Source organism: Pseudochaenichthys georgianus, chromosome 16 (genome assembly GCF_902827115.2).
Source record: "Pseudochaenichthys georgianus chromosome 16, fPseGeo1.2, whole genome shotgun sequence".
Taxonomy (NCBI): domain Eukaryota; kingdom Metazoa; phylum Chordata; class Actinopteri; order Perciformes; family Channichthyidae; genus Pseudochaenichthys; species Pseudochaenichthys georgianus.
The window spans coordinates 21,637,385-21,653,125 of record NC_047518.2 but is presented as its reverse complement, the minus strand read 5'-3'; positions in this window follow the sequence as shown (position 1 = coordinate 21,653,125).

Here is a 15,741-nt window from a genome sequence, read left to right as displayed (position 1 = left end):
CAATAATGTGTGTGTATATGTGTGCACTGGCTTGTGTGTGTCCATATGCGTGCATGATAGCCTATACCTGTGTGTGTGTGTGTGTGTGTGTGTGTGTGTGTGTGTGTGTGTGTGTGTGTGTGTGTGTGTGTGTGTGTGTGTGTGTGTGTGTGTGTGTGTTTGAGTGTGTGTATTCCCTGCACAGCTCCTGTCCGTTGTCAGTGTCAAAGCCGGTCCGTTGGGCCTTTCAGTGCACAGGTGGCGAAAGACTGGCCCTTAATGAGTCCATATGAGACCGTCTGGGAGAGATGTGTGCTTGTGTGTCTCTGTTGGTGTGTGAGTAAGTGTGCGGGCCATATTCTTCTTTGTGTGCATGTACTTTTAAGAGGTACAACGTATGTGAGAACGTTGTGTGCGTAGTTCGGATGAAACTTGCCAAGGAGGATGAACTCAGTGACCCTGCCAACCACAGTGGCCTGCATGTGATCAGTTTGTTTTCCAGGCGTTGTGTGTCTGTTTTTTGTTTGCTGCATTATACCCACAATCATGCATATTTGTATCCCATCTCACCTGTCAACAAACAGTGTGTCTAGATAGTCTCCGAGAATATTCCTTAGGTATGCTAACCTGACTGTGTGGCCTCCCTCTGTGTGCATATGTGTGTTTAAGTCAGGTTCCATATCTTTAATGAATGTCATACCGAATGTGTGCATGCCGTTTGCGTGCTGATTCTCTTCCAGTGGCCCCAGGACACAACATGTCAGAGTGCAACTATATTCACACTCATTCTGAGAATAACAAGTGTTATTATAAGAACACAGACCTAGACTTGGCTTCTTAACAGGTAAACACAGACACACTCACACCCCCTAAGAGAAAAAGAGATGAATTCATCAACCTTTAGCTACTGGCATGCTCTCAAACACACATGTCATGTACAGGCCCACACCCACGCACATGCAAGCATACACTCTCATTTTATAAAAGCAAAAAGATCACTACCTGACAAATAGAATTATGAACATTTTAATGGATACATATAAACAAATATTGTTTATTTAACTTGTATTTCTTTGTACGATATAGTGCTTGAGAAAATCTAAAAATTGTTTGATTGCCTTGCAAATTGTATTTTAAGTTACTTTTCCACCTGATTTTTCTTAATTTCTTATTAATTTCTTTAAAATAGTATACACAAACCATCACAAATGTATAAAACTAAATATGTTACTGAGTTTTAAAGCAGAATTCATTTAAAATGTTCCAGTTCACAAGAGTGCAGCAGTTAGATCAGTTGAACTGAACTTCAGTGGGCAAACAGATCTGTTTTTGTCTCACACAGTTGACAATGTTTGCACTTCTCTTAAAACATGAGGTGTGTGTGTGTGTGTGTGTGTGTGTGTGTGTGTGTGTGTGTGTGTGTGTGTGTGTGTGTGTGTGTGTGTGTGTGTGTGTGTGTGTGTGTGTGTGTGTGTGTGTGTGTGTGTGTGTGTGTGTGTGTGTGTGTGTGTGTGTGTGTGTGTGTGTGTGTGTGTGTGACTGCATGACTGTTTTTCCATATGAGTTCCAATGTGCTATCTCTTTATCTGTTGACACAACATTATGTGTGTGAGTCAGTGAGTTGAGTCAGTGGTTTAAAGCTGGTTTGACCTGTCTATTACATGAAACCTGCCCCCACCTTCTGGGATAGAGAGACGGCTGCAGAAACAATAACAACGTGGCTTTATCACTGTAGAACATCACAACAAGTGATTGCTTTTATTTCGTATAACACAGTTTCTCACAAATCTACTTCTGCATGAGTAGTATACTACTTTAAAATGTGTTGGATGTTTGATATGGGAAAATAGGTTAACGTGTGAAGAAAAATCTATTTAATTTTAGGAATTGTGATGCTTTCAGCAATTTCACAACCACAGTTAGTTTGGGGCATTCACAATGCATAATTAAAAGTTTTTTCTTACATTATTTTGCTGTCATACTACTGCCGAATGAAGACATCAATGACAAACTCAGCTTGTTGTCAAAATAGTTTTAATTGATTACATTTTGCACAGCTCCAGAGACAGGAGCTTACAATTCTAGTCATTTATCCATTAAAAAACAAAAATATCACATTTAATGACAAAAAGAAGATTATAATTGGAGGAGCTTGGCTGTGTGAAATAACCACTTACCTATTACACTGTTATTCAGCGCTCGCCTCATTCGAAGTATTGGCTGTTAATTGAAGACAAATTGTGTTAAAATCTAAGTGGCTTAATATAATAACCTGAGAGAGTTTCTTCGTGTGCTCTGCAATATAAAGACAATTAGGTTGCAATAATATAGGAAGAAATGTAAGTGATTTAATTAGATTTTTTTCCTGTTTAATACGTCAGATGTCACTTTATAGCTGAGGACCAAAGTGTCTACTTCTTTTTAATAATCCATCACATTTTTAGCACAATTCCCTCCCTTTCACACAGCAGATGTAGGACTTTCACAAATGTAACGGGAGACTCAGAAGACAGCAGACGGAGATCTGTTGACACAGTTGATCAAATTATGATATTTATTCCATTTTGTCTTCATTCTAAATAGATTTAGAAGAACTTGTCTTATTGAGTGTGAAGAGCCTTGTCACTGCCTGACATTTTCCATAATAAAACAATCTCCGTTTACATGTCTGAATAGGAAGAATACAATTATGATGGAAATTTGGAATATTACAGGATGAGTGAGATGTAAAAGAATATGATGAGGATTTAATCGACATTTGGCCACCTACTGAGAGTAGAGAAGAATCAAACACGAAGAGGAAATGCAGCTTAATGGGAAAGACGTGTCTCATGAAAGAGAAGAAAATTGTTGCTTTATTAGTGTAATGTTCAACAGTCAATTCACCACAGATGTCATTCATGAACATCACAGTGGCAAAGTTAACACCCCAGGGTGCCAGTTATTCCCCTATCATCAGAATAAATGTGACTTTATGAATAACACAAACGGAAGACAAGACTCCTTAAACCACTTCTGATCACTAATGACAACATTCCGGACTTTCAAAATGCTTGGTTGACCTTTTGTATTAAGAAAGACATTGTTTTATATCAAATGCATCTATACTTTCTCCAGTGATGACATTGTGACTCTTAAAGGTCAATCATTTAAATGAGAAATGTGGCATATTGACCCATGTAAAACATACTTTGATATTGATTTAAACTGGTCAATGGCTTGTGTTAAACCACAGAACATCGTAGCATGTAGGACTCAATTTACATCTTGGAGGGCATGTCTATGTCTACCACTATATCCACCTTGGAATCAACCTTTTGACAGCAGACAGTTTGATTAGTAAAATAATTCAGTAAGCGAGTACCTATTTGTATCTGCTAGTACTTTTCATTTGTTCTACGTCTTTTTAGATTTTGGAATGTACCTATTCCCTTAAAAGTTACAGTGCAGTTTAAGATTTCTTTTTTTTATGAACAGACTGCATTTTTTGAAGCATGCTGTCAAGTGAAAAGCTTCTCATTAGATATTTCAGCTTCTTTTAGAAATCGAAAAAATTGAATGAAAACGTTGACAACCATGAGTTTTTTTTTCTATTATAGAGCAGGTATAGATAGCATTCCCTATTCACTGGGAAAATGTCATGTAGAAAATGACTTTGCAAGGAACCATGTAGAGCTATACGGTTACTGAAAAAACATCACTCAATACAAAGTACCTCACTCAAGCCATTCCACAAATAGATGCCATTTACTTCAAGAGGAGCAAAGCAGAGTGCATTCGCCATCTTCTACAAAGTCCTGTCGAGAATTCCCAATTTTGCAACACAATTTTGCATTTTGGACTGCAGTTGATGGTTGGCAATGTTGGCCCAGTATTCTTAAAGTAACTCCAATCATGAAGCTTGTCTGCTACTTATTTATGATTCTGTCTTCAACAAGATGCACAATTGAAGTGAGAGAACCAGAGGAGGTTATGTTCATGCATACAATAATGGAGAATTCTGACACACAGGAAGACAGCAAACACCACAGACAAATAGATGTGATTAACTGTGAGTGGCTTAAAGCAAGGGATGTGCTGTGTGTAGTTACCATTTACAAATAATGGACCTGTCATATGATGTGGGCAGATGGCAGTGTGGAAAAGTGGGGGATGCTTCTGGTTCATTGAATGCATGTTTATGTAAAGGTCAAGCTTATTAAGTTGATATAGAAAGAGCACAGTGGCCTAAACAAGCTTGTCAAGCAAGTATATGTCAGAGTAACAGTGAGCAGAGGCAGAGTTGGTGGAAATGTAAGCTACCACAGAGCTACAAAAGGAGGGAAATTAAACTACGTTAAAAAATTCACATAATTTCTCGAACAAAGATGGGATGTCAGAGTGGAGCCGGGGCAAAGTACGCACTGTCCTGACCACGGAGAGCAGTCGTTATTTCCCTTGGATTTTGTCGTTTACAGTCAGTGTTGTTTAAAATGGTAATAGGTGTTTTACGGAGTAAAATGTATTTTACAAAAAGTAATTTGGTGCTTTGTGAACATGTAAGTATTCACTGCAAAACCAGAAAGAGATTGAGAGACATTTTCTCTCAATCACTGGCATCATGAATGCCTCTTGTCGGCATGGAAATGAACTTTTTTGTCATTCCAATCATTTCTTTGAAAATACAAAATCTTTGAAGGATTATTTGACTAATCATCTCTTTAGAGAAGCAGAACAAGTACACAATTGGAAAATGATATCTCAATAATTTTGAAATTACCTTTCTTGCTGAAATAAAGGGTGCTAAAAAGACAGAATTTCGCCTTCTTTAAGATTTTTAGGAAACATCGGATTCCGATCAAGCTTATTCAGGAAGGTGAAAGCTGCGTAATTCTGTCTCATGTATAATTCATTTCCTCCCCCTCTCTACCCTTGATTTTCCCTGACAGGTGCCTGTGTGTCCTATTCCATTACCCATGTAATTTCCTCTCCTTCAACTGCAATTCCCTCTCATGTCCTTAACATTGATCCCAGAGGACTGACATGCAAGTGGAAGGAAGGAGGATGGGTACAGAAGAAGGAAAATCATGAAAAAGGGTGAAAGATAGAAAGAGATAAATTAATAAAATAATAAAAAATAATTACAGTGGGCAATGTGTCCTCAATAGTTGAGCTTGTATGGAGATAGACACAAGTAGATATAGAGACAACATAGCTAGGAAGATAACTAAGCCATCCCTAAGTCAAAAAGCCAGTCTGAAACCTTCTAGTAGGAGACATTATAAAAGCCATTACAGCCAGATGGGCAACTGCTCAGGCAGGCAGTCACACTGGAATTGACCACCTTACCCAACCAACGCACACTCAGCTACCAAAAGCTGTGAGAATCAGTTTGTAAGCCACCAGCTTTCAGACAGACAGCTGTCTATCCAAAAGGCAATCAGATAGGAAGCACACAGCTCAGCAGCCAGCTTCACGGACAGATAGACAGATAGAGCTGCTGCTGCTGCTGCTGCTGCTGCTGCTGCTGCTGCTGCTGCTGCTGCTGCTGCTGCTGCTGCTGCTTTGCTTCCCCTCCAGTGACGCTAGATGCAGCTAGACAAAGTAATCCACCATAAAAATACTGTTAGAGCTACCCAGAGATAGCTAAACGCTGACAGAGGAGGAGGCGAAGAAGGAGGAGAGAGATAGATGTGGATGAGGAGGGTTTATGGGGTGGTGGAAATGGAGGAAAGAGGGTTAAAGAATGGGATGTAGAGATGAAGGGAGAGGAGGGAAAAAGAGAGGGCACAAGTGGACGAGAGATGAAGCAATGGGAGATGAAGAGACAAAGAAGGAGGATGAGGAGCTAAGTGTGGAAAAGTGACCATTTCTTTGCTTGTTTGTGTGCTCTAGACTTGGATTACAGCAGCTGAATTCCCCCAGAAACCCCAGACAATGGTTGAGTGATGGTAAGGGGTGGTGGGGGGGGGGGGAGCAAAACATCAGGAGGAAGGAGAAAGGGGATATGGGAAGAGGAAGGGAGCAATAGTTTTCCTCTTTCTTTCCTGCTGTCTCATCCTCTGGCTTTCTGTTTTTGCTGGCTCCCTCTCTCCCCCCCCTCTCTCTCTCCCTCTCACTCTGTCTCTGACTCCAGACAGTGTTGAATGTAGGTCACCCTGTCTGGAAGCTCCTCTCTGTCTCTCTCCCTCCCTCCATTCATTCATTCCACCGTTCTTTGCCTCTCCTTCTCCTCCACTGGGGCTGTGATTTGTCCGGGCTGGATGCCGCTTGCTGGGCAGCTCTCCTAGCCGGATACCGCTGCACTGGATATGATTTATATTGCATATGGAATCTGCACAATCACAAGGCCCGGCTGCATCTATATCCAGGAATGAGAGCGGGAGATTTCCATCGTTTTATCAGCAGTAGCACCCAGGTGGAAAATAAGGATAGCCAGAGACCATGGGGTCATCTGCTGAGTGCTTTTATACAAGAGCAGGGAGAAACCTTTGGCATTGCTCCTGCATTCTCACGCCAATCCAAAAAATAGACCCATGGAAAATTGCACGTTCGCTCGCTTCCAAAAATCCACAACATAGGTCCAAATCTTCTTATCTTTCGTCCAACTTTGTGTGTGTCTCTTTTTTGGCTGCCAGGTTGAGTTGCGCATATTCCTTTCGTAGTGATGATACTCCAAATGTCTTGAAGCAACTTTCAGCACAGAGATAGGACAGGAAAACCAAAAATCCCTGAAACGACGGCTGGATGTTACAGAAGCTCTTCGTTTAAAACACACCGAAACGTTGTACTGTCTTGCTTTTGCCCGCTACTCGTCTCTTCCCTTCCAAAAAATATGGGAGTGGAGCAGGGAAGAGTGTGTGTGTGAGTGTGTGTCTGCTTCCCCTGCCTGCCGCAGTGCAGAGCGACTGGCTTGGAGAAGTGAGGGAGGCAAAACGCAGACTGTTGCTAACTCTGTGGTGGCAGACTGGCAGAAAGTGTTTGTGTGAGAGTGTGTGTGTGTGTGTGTGTGTGTGTGTGTGTGTGTGTGTGTGTGTGTGTGTGTGTGTGTGTGTGTGTGTGTGTGTGTGTGTGTGTGTGTGTGTGCAATCAGCTGAGGACATCAATCAACTATCAATCATTGTCACCCACAGTCTTTAGTCACAACAAATAACTGCGTTTGGACACAGCAGTCATCAGCTCAGCGAGCACACACACACACACACACACACACACACACACACACACACACACACACACACACACACACACACACACACACACACACACACACACACACACACACACACACACACACACACACACACACATAACACACACACACACACACACACACACACACACACACACACACACACACACTATACAAGATGGCCGTCAACAATACTAATCACTATAACAAAGAATTTTGCTTAGTCACTCTTTCTATTACACTCCACATATCTTCCCAATGTACAATATAACCCTTTTTTAACCTCAATATTTAAGTCGTCATAGCTTTAGTGTACCTTAAGTTCTAATTCAAGTCCAAACCTCTTAGGGCAGAGCAACCTGGTCCTATGTGTTCACATAGGACCTTAGCACATGTTTACCTGATTCAGACACAGATGCTTCTTCTTATACAAGAGCAGGGAGAAAAAATAGACCCATGGAAAATTGCACGTTCGCTCGCTTCCAAAAATCCACAACATAGGTCCAAATCCTACAGATAAACAAATAAACATGTAGCATAGGGACATGTAATAATCTGACCAAGAGCATAAGTGCATGTGTATGACGCAGCAAAACAGCTCTTCCTTTTAGCAGATATTTCAACCATGAGAGAACCAAAACGAACATTTGATATGCTGCATCATTTTAGTGGCAAGTATATTTAAATAACCTCCACTTACAAAATAGAAAGAGCTCTCAAGAAAAAACACTTTCATATCCGCCTGCTCGCCTGTTGGAAATTACAGGAAATAGCTTTGCCCTTGATTCCAAATCAAGAAAAGAGGGACAGAATGTACCTTAAAGACAAAGCCTTTCATTTTCCTCTCATCTCCCTTCTCTTCTTCAGCTTTCTGAGGGAAGTGGCTATTATAGGACTATGTTACAGAGCAACATTTTTGATTTGTTTCTGTATTGGTGCTGGGCCATTATTATAACACCGTCCAGAGCACATGCGAGCCATTTTACAAACCTCGGTTATATTTACAGCTCGACATACCACTTTTTTTGAGGCACTTGTTAGCCTCAAATTATTTCAGTTCCATCCATAGAGCTCCTTGATTTCCAAAGGATTTTATTGTTGAAAGGTTTTTTTCTAATTAAAAAAGTTATCTTTTGGTACTCCTGTTCTCTTTTTTGTGTACAACTATACGAATGTTAATAATTTTTAATAGTGTCAAAAAAACACCTCTACCCTCTACTATACCTCCTATACGGGAATACAATGTGTTTTCAACAGCAGAGGCCTAACCGTTACATGTTGCTGGGTCAACATTGTTGCAAGTACAAATTCCCCCAGATTTTCTAAGGTCTAATGTCACCAAAAGCTTGGGTCACAGGTTCCTCAACAATGCAAAATGAATAAATACAAGACATAAAACAATAAACAAAACAAAATAGTCCCTCAGATTCTTTTATGAAGGGTCATCTAGCCTAAACTATAAAAGCAGCACTCCTTTCCTCCCCCCCTGAAAGCTTAAGAAGCTTCTTCTTCTTCTTCCTCTAAATGGCTCTTACTCCTTTACACTCTGTAGTGCTAAAGTCTACAGTCTCCCTCTTTATAGTGAGCTGTCTGATCTCTGGTTTCCTTTTCTCTCACTATTTGTTCAAGCATTCTCATTTCTTTCACCACCTGTCCTCCACTTCCTTAAGTTAGGTGGCCCTACTTGACCTTGACCTCTTGTATGCCTTCCTCCTATACTGCTCTCCTTCTGGTTGTCCTCCAGGTTCCAATGTTCTTTCCGTTTTCCTTCATCAATATTCGGAGTCTGTTCTAAAGGCCAGTGATCTGCTTTCCCTTTGTTTGCCCTTTTGGTATTCTATTATTTATTTGTAATCTCTTGTTTTCCAGTCCTCCTTCCTGCTGCGATACTATCGTTTTCTGGTCACCCTCTCCTTCTCGGATCGTCTTCAGTGAAAAGCCCAGTTGGTGGATGACTTTATTTCCATCCAGCCTTTGTTAACACATGGACTGCAGCTTTAAGACTGACACAATGTAGAGAAACAGGATTTTAGTTTTTAAGCACTTTAGGCTTTTAGACTTAGGACTCATCTTTTTTTGGGATCAAAATCACTTTTGTGACCATCTGTTAATCGTAGAAATGCTACACTCAAGGTGTGAATGCAAAATACATTTAGAAATGTATAAATGGGTGAAATCTCATTCTGGTTTTGTTGGATAGTGGCAACAGGTGATTGGGAAATAGTCACTTCCGTTATGTTTTTTGTTTCAGTCAGGGGAATCTCTTTTTGCATATTTTGTCGTGTTGATGAAGGTAGGGTTTCTGAACATTGTGGTGAGGGCACTAGTATTAAGCCAAACCTGGGGCTTTAACATCGAGCAAATGGGTCCAGAGAATGAAATAGAGAACCATATTAGATCAGGAAATAGAGGGTTAACTACTGCAGTGTGATATCATAGAGACAAAGTATGTCATTCACCTGATAAAGACGGAGGTAACATAAACACAAGTGATAACCTATTTAAACCTCTCTCTATGACTTCATCTGTCGGTGTAGCTCTCAGGGCCCATTATCTTCTTCATTCCCCCCTCTCACTGTGTCTCTCTCGCTCTGTCACTCACACATACACGTTGTCAGCCACATCCTCTGCCTGCCAGGTGTGAAGAGGGAGATGGCAGTCAGTAATTGGTGAGAAAGCACTTTGTCACTCTGCTGGATGGAGGATAGATTACATCCAATATGGTCCTAATATGTTGGAAGGCAGAGAACAGAAATCATATCCATTGTTGTTATAAAGCCCAGAGGCAAACTTCAAAAGTAACAAACCAAACACAACGCACTTTCTGACTGGCATGTTTTATGTTGTAATTGCTCAGAAATAATGTAAATTATTCAAAACAACCCCTAGCTATAAATTATGAAGGCTATCAATCTTATATTGTATTGAAATACTCTGATCTGCCAGAAACATTGCTTTACACAGATTGCATAAGAGTACATACAATAAGAAGAAACAAGTTCACAATACGCACATAATACACATATAATAAATAAAGTATTTTTTATTAAATTGAATACATTAAAAATACAACCAAATTACAATGTTAATCAAATGAACGATTAAATTCACTCCAATTTAAAATTAGAATAAAAATGAATGAAATAACAATTACATTTGTAGAGATTATAATTGTTCTACAGGTAATCGATTGATGGCAATTAATTCAGCTTCTTAAATGTTTTTCATTTGGTCATAGTTATTGAGTTGGTTGGAGTCTGCTATTAACATCCCGCTATTGAGTAACGAGTGCCTAGCAACAAATGCAAAGAAGGCTGTCTTGTTCTCTCTGTCAGAACCTTGACAACTGACTGAGCTCTGATATTCCATCCAAATCTCAGTGGTTTTCAATGTCCACTTTTCATATGATTGCTAACCTGTCACTAAGTTCTTATTTTCTGTCTTCCTTCCATCTTTTTTCCTCTTCCTTTATTTATTCTTTACCCCACCTCCCCCTACCTCTCTTCCTATGACCTTGACCCTGATATTGACTGACTGCACCATCAAGTCCCTGAAAGAGCAGAGCTCAAGCTTAATTATGTCAAATCCATCTCTGTGTATGTGTGTGTGTGTGTGTGTGTGTGTGTGTGTGTGTGTGTGTGTGTGTGTGTGTGTGTGTGTGTGTGTGTGTCATCCATTTTCATAGTGAATCTCAAGAGATGTGAACCACACACACATGCTGCCTCACATCACCTGAGGTTCACTCATGGGACCCTTCCATGTGTGTCATCCCTGCAGGCTGCCTTGGGTGGGTTAGGAGGTGCCTCAGGAGAGTCATCACACACACACACACACACACACCCACACACACACACACACCACACACACACCACACACACACACACACACACACACACACACACACACACACACACACACACACACACACACACACACACACACACACACACACACACACACACACACACACACACACACACACACACACACACACACGCGCGCACATACCATGTATACATCACTTCAGGGAACATTACATTGACTTAAATGCATTTCCTGGAGACTTATCCTAACCTTAACCATAACCAACACATGCCTAACCCTAACCCTTACCCTTACCTTTACCCTAACCCTAATCCTAAACCTAACCAAGTCTTCACCCTAAAATTGATGATTCCCCTCTATTTTGTCCCCATAAGGGAGGCGAGTCCCCACACGTGACTATGTAAACAGATGTAGGTCCCCACAAGTATAGTAATGCTAGGCCACACACACACACACACACACACACACACACACACACACACACACACACACACACACACACACACACACACACACACACACACACACACACACACACACACACACACACACACACACACACACACACACCAGAGATGTTCACAAGTCTTTGTTTGCAAGTCCAAGTCAAGTCTCAAGTCTTTGTGGGGTGAGACTTGATCAAGTCTCAAGTCTTTGGTCACGAGTCCAAGTCAAGTCTCAAGTCTTTGTGAGGTGAGACTTGATCAAGTCTCAAGTCTTTGGTCACGAGTCCAAGTCAAGTCTCAAGTCTTTGTGAGGTGAGACTTGATCAAGTCTCAAGTCTTTGGTCACGAGTCCAAGTCAAGTCTCAAGTCTCTAAAAAATAAAAGTCTCATGTCTCTTCTGGTTGTAATAAGCCTTCTATTGTCTGCTGCTATCCGTCTGTTAAGAATACTGCACAGCTATATCTAAGAAATTCAAAGCATTTACTGTGTTATTATACACTGGGTCTCTAATGACATATTTTAAGTCTACTATTAATAAACATATTCCTCTATCCTCTCACTCAAAGCCAGTGTCATGGTAACCTGATAAACCTGTAACATTAACGTTACGTGGTCAACAATAAACCTGTAACCTGCCTATAAATCCACAGATGTATTTATGTATGTAACTATGTATTTTTGTATATACGTTTAACGCAGCGAAACGTAATGATTAACGTTACCGACCTTTTTTATGTCATGTCAAGAATTGGATGTCAACGCCACTCAACTCAAACAAGTGTGACAAGCAATTCACTAATCTTTTCAAATATTCAGTTACAAAGCTAGCAGCAAGCTAAGTTAACATTACATAGCATGATGCTGAGCTAAACATGTTTGCTAACCGTCCATATGCGTTAATGTGACTGACCTCTCCGGGTGACTTTTCAAGTGCCTGATGAAATCCGACGTTGTTGCGCCAGCATCCTTGATTTTGATATTGCAGACTTTGCAGTGTGCGCTCCTTTTGTTGGTGCCGCCGGCGTTTTGTTCGAAGTTGTTGTAGTTGAACCTAATTACAAGCCATACAGCCGCAGGTGTGCCGCCGGTCGCTATTGTGTTACTACGAGGTAGTAACAGAGGCGCGCACGTCTGCGTAATGAGCCCGGCTAAAGTAACTGGATGGCCTACCTGCCTGTCAGCCTTCCATCTGGGCACAAACTTATCTCGTGCCCTCCTTGGTCATGTGCGCGTTCGTGTGTGTTGGAGGAGGCGGGCTCTATAAGGAAGTAGCAGACTCTAGCAGATTATCTCCGGTTGTGTATTTTCAAATTCTAGCGATCTCGAGCCGGTTTCTCTCAAATGTACCTACCCCACCTTTAATATGCCAAAAATAGAAAACACAATGATTGTTCACGAGTCCCAACACACGAGTCCAAGTCGAGTCTGAAGTCTTTTGGTCACGAGTCCAAGTCAAGTCTCAAGTCTCTGTGTGCGCGACTTAAGTGCGACTCGAGTCCGAGTCACAGACTCGAGTCCCCATCTCTGACACACACACACACACACACACACACACACACACACACACACACACACACACACACACACACACACACACACACACACACACACACACACACACACACACACACACACACACACACACACACACACACACACACACACACACACACACACACAGTCCCAGGAGTAACGGTGGACGAGATAAGGTGACACCATGTCTCTCTGATACCTGGTTTCTGTCAGAGCTCGGTGACAACTGGTCACCTCTGACTGGACACACACTCAGTCAAACACACACACACATACACAAATACATATGTAAATACACACCGATGAGCTTACCCAAACATGCAGACTTCACACATCTGCCCACTCACACAAACAAATACATGTGCAGATGAACTCGCAGGTATATGCAGACAAATACATAAATGCATATAAATGAACACGGAGGCATACAAATCCTACTGTTCACACATTCATTTCAGATTTGAGCCACTCGACAACCTTGCATGACAGATAGGAGTAGTCTCTACGGTGGCATGTCACCTACTGCAATGACAGAACAAGGTGCCTCACACTGTGTCACTTTCCACATGAAGGTCATAAGTACTTTAATATGCATGTGCCACATGAAGTGTGTAGCAGTGTTAACTCTCAGAATGACAGCGAGAGTATTATTCCTTTGTTGGCAACCTGAGCCTTTAACACCCTGCTACAGCCTGTTCATTATGTCCTTCTGTCGCTCTTTAAGGATCAAACTTCTCAGATATAAACACATTAAATTACACGGTATTGTAATTGTGAAACTGTCAGAATGTAACTGGATTGTTACTGCTGAAAGATTTCCATCCAATATACCAGAATTGGACAAAATATAATAAGCATTCATTCAATGTAATGCAATACAATACGACAACCATGTATAGAGCTTATACTGTGTATATTTTTTATAAAACTATGTCTAAGCATATGAAGATAAGCATGGATCATTTGCATACTGCTTCCTTTGGAGCAGACTATTTAAGTATCTCATATATTGTTAATTATGTACTATTGACATGCTGTATTGAATGCCACTCAGGCTCCATCTCTTTAGATGTAGTATGTATGTTCAAAGTTACACATGCCTCAGAAGCCAGCAGTGTTGCTATGCAACAAGCACATTTTGGGGAAATAAAATGATTCTGCAAGACATGAAATCTACTAAAGTAAACACTTGAACAATGTACGGAATTATTGATGCTGAAACTTTCCCTCAAAAAAATAGTCATTAAAAAGTGGAAGTTAAAATCATATGACCTTTTAACATTGTGCGAATATAAAATGAATGTTTAAATGCAGTGATCATACATAGTGGTTTGTCACACATTTACCTGCCAAATGTGTTTGTCTGCATTTCCCTTAATCACTACCTTGGTAGTTTAGCCAGGCCTGTATTTGCTCTTCCATACAGAAACAACCTTGAAATGCGACAGATGTTCAAATTCACCTTGCTGAACTTCACAAATCAAAGCTAGGCCACTAATAATGAGCTCTTGTCAGTTGAGAAAGAAGAGCGATTGTGGGGGTAAAATAAGTGTACACACACACACGCGCGCACATACACACACTGCAAATCATTAACAGCTAAGCTAGGGTCATACTTTGCAGCTGCTCTTTCGGGATAAGATAAGACTTTGACTGCTGAGAGTGCATGTGTGTGTGTTCTTGTGTGTGTATTTATGTCTGCATCTTTGTCTGTATCTGTGCTTGAAAACACCTGTTCAAACAAAGCTTTAGAAATACGACTGAATAAATACATTTCATATATACAGTAACCGGCCATCTGTCCGTTAGGGTTGTAAAAGACTGTGTTGTTAACATTGACTTTGATGACAGTAAAACATAATAAATCACACAGCATCATTATATACTTTAGTTTACTGATACATGCTTTGGGGCCCATTGTCATGCGAGGACATCATGTTTTCCCTCGCCTCAAACCTGCAGAAGGCAGTCATCCAATCACCCATTGCAATGTTGTCGTCATTGTTTTGCATCCACCTGGTAACATTGCACAGTATACATGTGTTTGGTGAATGTGCATCCACATACATCTGTCCATCCACATACATCTGTCCAAATAACATGAGCCCCTTCCCATTCTTGTTTCAACTTCATAGTACTGTCTTCAACCAGTAGACAGCTGTAATTGCGCCATTTTTCCAAATTTCAATTATAGCAGTCATGCTGTGAAGGCGGAGTAAATACTTTTTATTGTCAGCAGCATCTCTAATCCAAAGCCTTCATATACGGCACAATGCCTTCTCTTTCTGCTGATTAAATCCCTTTACAGCCACTGCAGGAGGCAGGTATGTGGTCCACCTGCAGTCTCTCATTGGAATGGCTTTGTCAGAGTTTGATTATACACACTGGATCCATCGGTTAACTCACGATTACCTCTTGAACCACCAACATCAAGCAGTTGCCAATTAGCCATGCACATGTCTGCGGCTGCGCATGTGTGCATCAAACTGGTATGTTACTGGTGTTTTTCACAGCATGCAAGTTTGTGCTTTAAAATGATCTACATCCATGAGATTCATGGGGACAAAAAAAGTCCTGAAACAATTAAAACTTTTCTCTCTCCTCTACATCTCTAACACCTCTTAGTCTATCCATTCTCCCCAATCCCCTCAGTACTCTCAATAGCACAACAGCGAGTAAGCAGGGGCAACCTCTGCATGTGTCTTTTTCATTTTAATGGGTGTGACTAAAGTAGCGCCTGAAGCATCATATTTTTAATTGCGATAGAGGCCGACCTGTGGCTGTGAT